General features: G+C 42.6%; 1 pseudogene; it reads right to left on the reverse strand.

Annotated features, from left to right (window-relative positions):
* Window positions 1–11,171: 11,171 nt before the first annotated feature.
* Window positions 11,172–11,582, reverse strand: LOC148163034 (late histone H2B.L4 pseudogene; annotated as a pseudogene).
* Window positions 11,583–13,086: the final 1,504 nt, after the last annotated feature.

A 13,086-nucleotide genomic window follows, 5' to 3' on the forward strand; every position in this document is an offset into this window, starting at 1 on the left:
CAGCTTCCACCACTGATGGAGTCACTGGCTAGGTGCACAGATGCTGACAACGGTCCCAGTGATATTTGGGTTCCTAAAGCCAACCATATGTCAGCATTTGCGCCCCCCTTGCCCCGGACCTCTCACCAAACCAACCCCTACACAGAGCCCACCCTGCCAGAGCCCAGACCCATCATGAGTAACCATCCAAACCCTCTGCAGGTGCACAAGTGTAGAACCGTAGCCACCTGGATCCTTCCCACCTCAACCAGAATCCAGGAGTTAACCTTACAGACAATCCATTGTTCTAGCAGCCGTGCAAGAGGAAGACAACATCTTAGGTACCCTTGGCATACCCACCAGCTTGCGTGCTCTTGTGGCTAGCCCCTCTATCGATGCACCTGCAAGCCATGGCCTGGTGTCTGTCATTGGCACCTGCTATGGCAGGTATGCACACAGAGGGGACTCTGCAGTGATGGGTGAACACTCTGACAGCCAGAGCCCACCATCATTCAGGGTCCATGTAGCTGACAGTGGGCTCAGATCAGACTCTGCCATCTGTCACTGGCTGGCATCACCATGCCCACAGGTAGCTTGTCCCTCCAGGTATGGACCTGCATGACCCTCAGCCAGACCCCATCACTGGACTCCACTGCTGTCTGCATACCTGGGGGTAGAGTGTGAAGCCATAGGAGAGTACACTGGCACCCAGGCCCTCTACAGATGCCAGTGAGTGCACAGTTGGCCTTGGCCTTTGCTACCTCCCCCAGCTCCCATCACCACAAATGTGTCTGCAGGTGACACCAGCAGCAGACCCTCACAGCCTTGTGTGTGTACACCACTGGCTCTGGACACCATTATTATCTGCCCTGGTCCCTAGCTATGGGTCCTGGAGTCACCACTTAGGAGCCCAACAGCGCTTCTAGCCACTGCATTCTCTCTGCCATGCTCATCGACAAACACACAGATGTTGACACTGTGGACCCTCAGTGCCTTGAACTGAAGAGACATCACAGCCCCCTTGGTCCTGCTGCTGCCATGTGCCCCTGTACATAGCACCCTGCACCAGTAGATGCAGGGGCATAGAACAAGCCAGGATGCTGCACATCCATACTGCATAATCACTCCATAAAGTCTGGAAGAGGTGACTGCTTCCTCAAATGCACAGACACTTACACAAGGCAACAGTGATGAGAATGAGGGAAACCTGTGTCTACCAAAGGAATACCGTAAACCTCCAGTAACTGGGCCCAAAGAAGTGGAGATCCAGGAATCCTCTGACAAAGATTTCAACCCAAATTGTTCTACAAAGACTCACAGGGTATAAGAGAACACAAATAAACAAATTAATGATATCAGGAAAACAATTCAAGAACAAATCTGAGAACCTCAAAAAAGAGACAGGAAAAGAACTAACCTGAAGATTTGGAGCTGAAGAACACAATGAACTGAATAATTCAATAGAGAATGTCAACAGCAGACTTGAATGAGCAAAGGGGAGACTCAGTGAGCTCAAAGACATATCAATTGAAATTAAACAACTAGAAATGAAAAAAGAAAAATAAAACAATGAAAAGAAGTGAAGAAGCCTATGTGAGTTATGGGATACCATCAAAAATATTAATGTAGGACTCACTGGCACCCCAGAAGGAGAAGAGAGGGATAAAGGACTACAAAACTTACTGAACGAAATCATGACTGAAAACTCGCCAAACATGGGGAGAGATACGGACATCCAAGTTCACGAAGTTAATAGGTCACCTCAAAATTACAATCCAAAACATGCTTCACTGAGACACATAACAATCAAATTGTCTAAATCCAAAATCAAAGAGAGTTTTAAAAGCAGCAAGAAAAAAAGTTTTTTCTCTCATCCAAATAAAGCCCCATAAGGGTATCAGTGGATTTTTCAGCAGAAACCTTAAAGGCCAGGAGAGGATTGGATGACTGATATATTCAAACAGCTAAAAGAAAGAAACTACCCACCAAAAATACTTGACCCAGCAATGCTGTCCTTCAGAATTGAAGGTGAAATAAAGACTTTCCCTAATAAATAAGAGCTGAGGGAACCTGTCATGACTAAACCTGGATCATAAGAAATGCCGAAAGGAGTTCTTCGAGCTGAAACAAAAGGACACTATTTGGTAACACCAAAACATATGAAAATATACAACACACCGGTAAAGGTAAGCATATAGTCAGATTCAGAATACCCTAATACTGTGAATGCGGACAGGTGCTGATCAGGTAACCTGAGAATAAAGATAAAAGATAAAGATATTGAAATTTGACAACATTTCAACAATTTGTTAATGGATACACACACACACACACACACACACACACGTAAATGATGATATAAGAAAAGTAAAAGGGTTGGCAATAACAGGATGGACTTGGGGTGTGACCAAGGTTAAGCTGTTGTCAGTGTAAAAGAGACTGTTGTACCTACAGGGTGTTGTATGTAAACCTCACGGGAGCCAAAAAGCAAGGATCTACCATAGATACAGAAAAGGTAAAGAGAAAGGAATCAAAGCACACCAGTATGGAAAATGGTCAGTTTACAAAGGAAGTCAACAAGAAAGGAAGAAGTGAAAAGTAGAATTATAAAACAGCCAAGAAACAAATAATAAGGTGGCATTAGTAAGTCCTATCAATAATTATTCTCTTAGTGGAGTGAATTCTCCAATCAAAAGACTTACAGTGGCTTAGTGATCAAAAAGCAAGATCTAACCAAAGGCTGCCTACAAGAGACTCACCTCAGCTCTAAGGACACACAGAGGTACAAAGTGAAGGGATGGCAAAGATATTCCATGCAGGTGGAAACCAGAGAGAGCAGGGTTAGCTATACTAATGTCGGACAAAATAGATTTTAAGCCAAAATTGTAACAGGAGACAGAGATGGTCATTAGGTAATGTTGAGGGGGTCAATTCTTCAGGAAGATATAACAATCATAAATATGCACTCAACACTGCAGCACCAAAATATATTAAGCAAATCCTTAAAAAACCGAAAGGAGAAATAGAAAATAATACGATAATACAAGGAGACTCTAATACCCCAGTTTCTTAAGATGTTATTTATTTATTGGACAGAGAGAGTGAGCAGAAGCAGGGAGAGTGGCAGGTAGAGGGAGAGGGAGAAGCAGGCTCCCCACTGAGTAGGGAGCTCAACGAGGGGCTCGATCCCAGGACCCTGGGATCATGACCTGAGCAAAGACAGACACTTAACTGACTAAGCCACCTGGGCGCCTCAAATAGCCCACTCTCAATATTGGATGGGTCCTCCAGACAGAACATCAACAAGGAAACATTGGACTTGATCCATACTGTAGGCAAAATGGACTTAAAAGACATATATGGAACGTTTCATCCAACAGCAGCAGAATACACATTCTTCTCAGGTGCACACAGAGCATTCACCAAGGTAGTTCGCAAAACAGGACTTAGCAAAAGTAAGAACATTAAAATCATATAATCTTTTCCGACTACAAGGGTGTGAAATGAGATATCACTAACGGACAAAAAGGTAGAAAATTCACCAGTATGTGAAAATTAAACAACATGCTTCTTGATAAGAGTTGGGTCAAAATGAAATCAAAAGGGGAAATCCAGAAGCAAATGCAAATGGAATCACAGCATATCAAAGCATATAGGTTGCTGCTAAAGCCGTTCTAAGAGGGAAACTTACAGTGACAAACACCTACATTAAGAAACAAGAATGACCTCAACCTAACTTTTCACCTCAAGGAGCTAGGGAAAAGAAGAACAAAGTAAACACAAAGTCAAGAGAAGGGAGAAAGTAACAAAGATCCGAGAGGAAATAAATGTACCAGAGACCAGAGGAAAGAATGAACAAGATAAGTGAAACTAAGAGCTATTTATTTGAAAAGAGAAATAAATCGGTGAAACTTTTGCTAGGCTAACTCTGAAAAACAGAGAGAGGACTCAAATGAATAAAATCAGTAATCAAAGAGGAGAGATTACAACTGACACCCCGGAAATACAAAGGACCACGAGAGATTGCTACAAATGGTTATATGCCAACAAATGGATCACCTAAAAGAAATGGATAAATTCCCAAAACACACAACCACCAAGACTGAATCATGAAGAAACAGAGAATGTCACAGGCCAATATCAAGTATCAAGACTGAATCATTACTCAAAACTTGCCAAAGCAGAAAATCCCAGGAATAGGTGTTTCCCTGGTGAATTCTGCCTAAACATTTAAAGAACCAGCACCAACACTTTACAAATTCTTCCCAACAACTGGAGAGGAAGGAATCCTCCCAAACTCATTTTAAAAGGCCAGCATTACTCTGACCCCAAAACTGGGTCAGACCACTATAAGAAAATAAAATGACAGACTAATATCCCTGATGAATATAAACACAGATATCCTCAATAAAAGAAAAACCATTAGAAAACGGAATCCAAGAGCACATTAAAAAAAAATCATTCACCAGGATCAAGTGGAATTTATCTTTGTGATGCAAGGATGGTGCAAGATAGGCAAATCAATAATTGTGATATACTGCATTATCCAAAGGATAAAATCATATAATCGTCTTAGTAGATGCAGCAAAAAGTATTTGATAAAACTTAATACCCTTTTCTGATTTAAAAAAATAAAAATAAAACCTCTCAGAAAGTGGGGATAGAGGGGACACACCTCAACATATTAAAGGCCATGTGTGACAAGCCCACAGCCAACATCATACTCAATGGTGAAAAGCTGAAAGCAATTTCTCCGAGATCAGAAACAAGATCAGGAAGCCCAATTTGCCACTTTTATTCTACAAAATATTGAAAGTTCTAGCCAGAGCATTTAGGCAAGTAAAGAAATGAAAAGGCATTCAAATTGTAAGGGAAGAAGTAGAACTGTCACTATTTGCAGACGACTTAATATCACATATAGAAAACACTAGAGACTCCACCAAAACAGTGTTAGAACTAATAAATTCATTCAGTAAAGTTGCAGGAAAATCAAACTGCAAAAATCTGTTGCATTTCTGCACACTGCAAATGACGTATAAGAAAGAGAAATCAAGAAACCAATCCATTTACACTCGTATCATAAGGAAGAAAATAACCGGGATTAAATTTAACCAAGGAGGCAAAAGACCTGTGCACTGAAACTATAAGACGGTGAAGAAAAAAATTGAGGAAGACACAAATAAATGGAAAGATATTCCATCCTCGGGGATGGGAAGAGTTGGTATCGTTAAATGTCTACCCTACCCAAAGCAATCTAGAGAGGCAGTGCAATCTCTACCGAAATTCAATGGCATTGTTCACAAGAATAGAACAAACAATCCTAAACTTTGTATGGAACCACAAACAATCAATCAATCAAACAAACACAACCCCGAATTGGCAGCACAATCCTGAGAAAGAAGAACAAAGCTGGAGGCCTCACACTCCTGGATTTCAAACATTTTTACAAAGCTATAACAATCAAAACAGTATGCTATCGGGATAAAAACAGATGCCCAGATCAACCGATGAGACTATAGAGAGCTCAGTAAGAAAGCCATACATATACGGTCAATTAATTTACAAAAGGAGCGAAGAATATACAACGGGGGAAAGAAGAGTCTCTTCAGTGGTACTGGGAAACCTGGACAGCTGCATGCAAAAGAATGGAATGGGATCACCGTCTTACACCATGGGCTAAAGATTAAACGTAAGACGCGAAACAATAAAATGCCTGGAAGAAATCATAGGAGGTAAGCTTCTTGATACCAGTCTTGATAATTTACTCATTTATTTATTTATGGAGCTGACACCTAGAGGAAGCACAACGGCAACAAATATAAACAAATGGGTCTACATCAAACTAAAAAGCTTCTGCACAGCAAAGGAAATTGTCAACAAAATGAAAGGGCAACCTGTCCAACGGGAGAAAATACTTGCAAATCATGTATCGATAAAGGGTTAATATCCAGAATACAAAAGGACTTCCGAAAACTCAAGAGCAGAAAAAAGAAAAATCAAACAACTTGATTAAAAACTGGGCAAAAGATCCGAATAGACATTTTTCCACAGCAGACCTACAGATGCCCAACAGGTACGTGAAAAGGTCTTCTATATCACTAATCAGGGAAAGACAAATCAAAGCCACAACAAGGTATAACTTCCCACCAGTTAGAATAGCTATAACCCAAAAGACTATGAATAACAAATGCTTGTGAGGACGGAGGGAAAAAGAAGTCTCGTGCACTGTAGGTAATTATGCAATGTAAAAAGGTGCACTAATGTTGAAAACAGCATGGAGGTTCCTCAAAAAATTAGAAGTACCGTATGATGCAACCATTCCATGTTGGGGGTATTTAATGGAGAAAACGGGTACAATGAATGGGTACTAACATGTTCATTGCAGCATCATTTACGACAGCCAAGATATGGAAACATCCTAAGTATCCATTTCAGTCCGCAGGATATGGCCTCGTATTACATGATTTGAAGTCAGACCATCCTGGGTACAAATCCCAGCTTTACTATTTACCAGTTGTGTGCCACTAGGGAAGGTCCCTGAGCCTGTGTTGTCTCATCTGTAAAAAAGGGAATGAAAGTAGTACCCACCTCAGAGGGTGGTTATGAGCATTAAATGAGATGGTGGAAGTAAAATGCTTAACCCAAGAGAGGTAATGAGCACACAATAAATTTGGTCTGCATCATTTCCTCCCACATGGCACAGGAAGTCATCTCATTCAGCCAGCCCTGGCCTTCCTCTCCACAGTCTGGTTAATTTCCCTCAACCAGGTCTCTGGGAAGGGGGTATAAGAAGGGCTTTGTTGGCCGCTAAGCACCCTCCCACACTCCCTTCTCCTGTGAGGTTTTAGCCTTGGCAGAAAACGTGTACATGGCTTGCTTTTGCACTCCTCGCCACACGTGTTTTACTGACAACTGTGGTGGGTTGAGATCTCTGACATGTCTTTTGAGCACCATCCAAGGCTATCCTGCCAACCCCGGCAGGCCCTTAACCAGCTGGCACCTCCTGTTCTTCAGCACATGTTTTAATAGAGAGCCCACTCTGCTACTCTTCTCCTTCCTAAGACAGCAGTGTTTTGCCACAAAACTAAAATGTTCTAAAAGAGTTGATCAGTGTTTTCGTTAGCTCTGCTCTGTATGGTGAATGATTCCCTGGAACTAGCCGTCCACCTCCACTCACCAAACATCACTGGAATGCAAGTAATGTTCTGACCAGTGGGTTGTGAGCAGCCTAGGAACTCCACTCAGTGTATGTCTCTCTGAGTCCAGGAAGGAAACCAACATCCCCTGTGGTTTTTAGGAAAAGGGGTCTGAACCGAACTTTGGGGATGAAGGGTGGGTCGTGGGTGAAAACTGTTATGGAATGCAATACATCCCCAAGTGTGGTATACGTGCCTCTGCAGGCACACGAGATGGTTTTAAGTGGCACAGAGATATTTTTTCGTACATTTAAGCAGTTTAGTTAGTGTGAATTTAAAATATACGAACACCATGTTATTCTGTAACATTGCATATATTATGGCTTAGGAAAATATTTTCAAAAATCTTGAAAATAAGTTCCTTAAAATAGCTCTATTCAATATACAATTGGATTGGTGATATGCACATGTAGCAAAAAGCTTGAAACTGTTAGAGGAAGGACTTTGCATGCCATCCAAATGGTTATAAGCTTCCGAGTCAGAGAAACCTCATTCAAACCTGGTCTACCACTTACCAGCTGTGTGACTTTAGGAAAGTAACCTAATTTCTCTGAACCTCAGGGGAAAATGGAGGAGAATAATAGCAGCAACTTCACTAGACTGTTGTCAAGCTGAAGCCAGGAGCTTTACACTGTAGTGGTGTGAGGGCCCAAAACCTAGCGCCGGGAGTTCGTTTTCCAATGCTACCTCTTCTGCTGACTAGCTCATTGACATTGAGCAACTTACTTCATCTTTCTGGGCCTTAGTCTCTCCGTCTGGAACATGGGACTCTTAGAGGGTTAAATGAGTTACCACATTCGAAGTGCTTAGAAATATTTCTAGTATATATGAGGCATTATGTGTTTCTTAGATTAAAAATACTTGCATATAAATCTCCTGACACCTGACTCCTAGTAAGTCCTCGTGAAATGTTACCCATTGGTGGTGCTTTGTGTTGCTAGCGCCTGAAACAAAGAACTCTACAGTCAGAGTTTGATTAAGAAGCAGCATTTAATTGCTCAGGACTCATGCAGAATTGACAGGGCCCAGCACCTCTCTGCAGTAAAAATCAAAACACAGGGCCGTGGCCATGGAGGCTGTTCCTTCGTAAAGGACTGCCAGGAGTGGGGTTGGAGAGAGGCCCCAAGCTACCTTTCTTTATCCTGTTAAAATAGGTGTGGGTCATTCCAATGAAGAGAAAAGGAAATTAAGTTTCAGAGAAATTAAGCAAGCCGCCTAATGCCACACAGCCTATAAATGACAGAGTTCGGTAGAATGCTATCTTGATGCAGAACTCACAGCCCAAGTGGAGGAATAGAGAACTGGTGCAGTGCGGTTCTGATGAAAGGGGTATTTTACAGAAATTCCTATGGTAGAGGTATGGTGATGATGATAGCAATGTAACAGCAATACCCGTAACTGAGATTCAGCCACTATTACTGACTAACTCTAGACATTGTACTATCTCCCAGTCCTAAAAAAAAAACCCTCTTCTGTGATACCATTAACACTCTCTTCCTACTTCCTGACCGGTATCCCTTTTCTTTGGAAGAGTACCCGATTTCTATCTCCATTCCTCATCTACCTCATCCCACTCCTCAACCCACTGCGGTTTGCCTTTTCTTTCCCAACCCATCACCGCTCTTCTGGGACTCTAGAACATCTGCTTTTATCCGTCTTCCCGTATTTATTCAACAACTACTGAGTCCCTACCAAGCGCCATACATGGTACTCCCTTCTGATATATATGACACCAAAGGAGACAAGGTCTCTCTTTTCAGGAAGTTCACATTCCCGGTAAAAACAAAACTTGGATCTGCTGACTGAGTGCTCTCAACAGCAGTTCACTCGATGATGGAGACGATCACTAACAGCAGGGCACATGATGGTCATACCCTCAGAATAGATATTGTCATCAGGGCGAACCTGTTTGAGCACCTTCTAAAGGTAGGTAGAGCAGAAAGCTCCAGGCAGCACATTGACATTCTTAATCTTAGGGCATCTTGGAGCCCTTCGTGTGAGAAAATGCAAAATCACTCACTCAGGGATTGTGACAACAACTCCTTTTGAAAAAAAAGGAATGAGTTGGAGAATGAAGTAGGGCGATTAGTGTCGGGCTTGCATTTCAATGAAGTTAAGAAAGAGATGTGAATGCTGATAAAATTGGGAGTAATGAAACAGCTCAGATGAACTTACAGCTTTTAGATCACTTCTGATTGGGGAAAGTAGGCCTAAACGACATCAGCAAACAAACCACACAATCCCTATCTCTGGGGTACAAAATTCTTCGAAGTGCCTCCGATGAAGGGGTTCCCTTCCACAAATTTAAGGAAATTTTAATATTGGAACATTGATAACTTACTTAAATAAACCAAGAGAAAAGAGTGTTTGCAATGGCTGCTGAAGCTACTGGAAGGGCATATTTGATATCTAATAAGTTACCTGAAATGGCTTAGAAAACCAAAATTGTCATTCTGAGCACATAGATCTCAAACAAAATCTTAATACCACCTTTGCTGATGAAATGCTACTATCATTCTTGTTAGAGCCAGAAAGTGACAAAACATCTCTTTATCAGCATTACAGTCTAAAGGTATCTGTGAATATTTGGAAATTAAATTTTAAAAAGATGTAAACGCTAAAAAAAAGAACCTAAATAGTTTTAGTTGATCTGATCGCCCTGCAAATGTGTAAATACCTAGGACAGCTTTATCTTGGGAAACTTTACACTCTTAGAAAGAAACAGGAACCTTAGCCAACTCTAAGCAAATGCAACCTGAAGTCAGGCATGGTTATTTTGTTTGTTTTTTTGTTACACATAGACATATTTGCAGTGTCTATTCCAAATATAGTGGATACCAAGGATTCTGTTGAGTGAGTGAATGAGCCATATTTTCAATCTTAGGTAGTAAGAATGGTGTGGGTGGGGTGAGAAGATAAAGGAGATGAGGAATTTAAATGAGAGGTGGTAAGGGTAACAATACAGTTTTCTTCAGAACCAGGAACATTACTTTAATTGTATGTCTTTTCTCCACATTTTCTTATGGACCTTGGTGGAGCGTGTGGATCTCTTGTGTTCAAGAACTGATCTTGCACTTACGAGTTTTGGGACTCTGTGCTCTCTGGATATGAGTTGCTTCTCTAATAAACTAGTTATGATAGCATTGTTGTAAACACCAGATAAAATAGTACCTGTACAATTATGCTGTAAACTAACAAACATTGTATAGTGCTACCTTGATATTATCACAAATAGGACAGTACTGCTTTCTCTGCTGTTGAAATAAAAGACCGGGTTAAAAAAACACACAAAACAAAAACAAGTAAATAAATAAAGATTAACCACTGAAACTGTACTGTCAATAATATCTGCCAATATTTACTGTACAAAATATTAAGACAGAAATGTTCATATGTATTCCAGAATCCATTTAAAAATTTAATAGGAACCCATTATATCGGGTTAACATAAATTTCAAATGCATATGAAAAATATCTTTTCTATAAAAGCATAAAGGAGATTGACATTGCTTCAGATACTTAAAAATCCCTTCAATAACCCGCCTAACAGAAGTCAGACGGACTCTTATATCAGCTTGTGCACTTTATCTGTTGCCATATGACCCATAACGAACCTCTGGAAAATTCACCACATGCTCATGAGAGAATAAGAGAGAAAAAGGTAAACATCATTATAACAAAAATAACCCCCATTGAGGCGGACCTACAGAAATATCGAACAGAAATGACCGCTTAGGAAAGCCAAGAAAAGCGGCATGGTTAAGCAGAGTCCACAGTTGTCCAAGGGAAAAACTACACTCAAATATAGATGTAAGCAGTGCCGATTATGTTTGGTTCAAAGTAAAACTACTTTAAACATCCACAGAATACCACAACGAGAACAAAAACTCTAGAGTTTGTCCCACTTTTTAAAGCCTACAGGCCTTTTCCCGCCAAGTGAGGTGGCTCTGAAAAGAGCCTTTGGTTTGCAAGGTGGTCAGGTGGTCTGGAGGCAGCTCATCGGCAGACGGTGTACCTGATGATGGCTTTGGTGGCCTCGGACTCGGCGTGCTTGCCAATCTCCCCGGGCAGCAGCAGGCGCACGGCTGTCTGGATCTCCCTGGTGGTGATGGTGGAGCACTTGGTGGAGCGGGCCAGGCGAGAGGCTTCGTCGGTGATGCGCTCGAAGATGTCCTTAACGAACGAATCCAAGATGCTCACGGTCTTCTGCGAGAGGCTCAGGCCCTCGTGAACCTGCTTCAGAACCCTGGGGAAGTAGGCGGCGAAACTGTTAGGGCGGCGGTGGCGGCTGCGGCGCCAGCATTGGCGCCTTGGCTGCTCCTGCTTCGGGATCTTCGGGTCCGCTGCTGTGGGTTCCTCCGTGCCCGGGCATTCCCCAGAAGAAGTCTCACAGCCAGGCTTAGCCATGTGGCGCTCGCCTTCCCAACAGCTCGGAAGGAAGGACGATGGGGGCTGCCAAGGTAGCGCTGGTCCATTTACAGTCGCTGCATTTCCTGACGTCATGGGCAACCTCCATAACTGATTGGATAAAGTGCAACGCAGGGAAGCGGGGCTCTATGCCTGGCCGTGTACCCTGTGATGGCACACCCTCGAGCTTAAAATCACATCAGACAATCGGAGAAGGAATTCCGGTGCTCTCTAAATTTGTTGGGACCTCGGTCAGAAAATCTTTCAACATTCCATTTCATTGTGCATTTTGTCTGCTGATATTGAACATCAAAACAGTAACAGATCTTAGGAGAGTCCTGTTTTGATTGGAACACTTTATATTGCACATCTTTACCTTATTTCTGATAAGCATTAACTGCCATTGGATCAGGACATGCTAGAAGCGAGGATGCTCTGGAGACCCAGAGTCAATGTGTCCATCTCTTAAAATGACACCAAAGATAAAGTGGTGGTGATGGAAACACATGAGTACATAGGGAGAGAGGAAGAAAATGATGCCTGGGTTTAAACAGGCATGTGTAACAGGAGTTAGCAATATTGGAGCACCTTCCCTTTCTATTCAATTGCTTTGTGTGGGGGGGGGGGGGCAAATTTTTTGGCAGGTCGGGAGCAGCACACAAGAAAGACAGGCATAAATTGGAGCAGTACCTTTTCATTTATCTACCCAAAGACAGTATATTAAGATGGCACAATTAAGAGGTGGGGGAATTTCAACTGCTTATAAGTAATTACACATCTCATAATAGCTCCTGGTGGTGGTAGTTTGTAAACGCTGTAAGGAAGGGCCAGCAGAATGGGATAAACCAGAGCCGAATTTATTTCCCCATGTTTTCTGCATAAAGTGAGAGGTAAGGATATGAGACTGGGGTGGCTGTCTGTGGAACTGCTGAAATGCCTGGGGCCCTGGGATCTTTCAGGTGTGTCCACAAGAGATAACCGGAGATCCCAGAAATTCTCAAGCAGAGCTCTCCTGTGCGTGCCTGGCCTGCCCCGGTGGGGCAAGACCAGCGTAGTGCCCAGTAGTGCCCAGAGTAGAATGGAGAGAAAGTCAAGCAGCCACGAATCCCCAGCGAGCCTCCATTCTGTCACAGTCACTGGCACACCTTTTCTTTTTTCTTGCCATGCAACCAGATGCTGATCTTCACAGATGGCAAAACCAATACTCACAAATAAATCAGAACAGGCCTGGGCATGCAGGCCAGTTTGTCAGGACCGGTTTACTTAACTTTCCAAGTCACTACTATCATTGTCAGCTGCTCAGCCTAACCCAACAGGTGCCACTATAGGAGAGGAGAGGAAGGACGAGTCCCAGAGGGCGCATTCCCAGTGTACTGCAAAGTCCTCTTCCTCCTGACAGCCTGGAACCTGCAGCTAGCACAGATGGGTCCCCCTGAAGATCCTTTCCCCTCGTCTGGCTTTCCAGGCATCGTATCAACTAATCAGAGCTGGTATTAAGCTTCCT

This window comes from Eumetopias jubatus, unplaced genomic scaffold, assembly GCF_037043125.1.
Source record: "Eumetopias jubatus isolate StellerSeaLion01/CBP00866 unplaced genomic scaffold, mEumJub1_p1.0 scaffold_11, whole genome shotgun sequence".
Taxonomy (NCBI): Eukaryota; Metazoa; Chordata; class Mammalia; order Carnivora; family Otariidae; genus Eumetopias; species Eumetopias jubatus.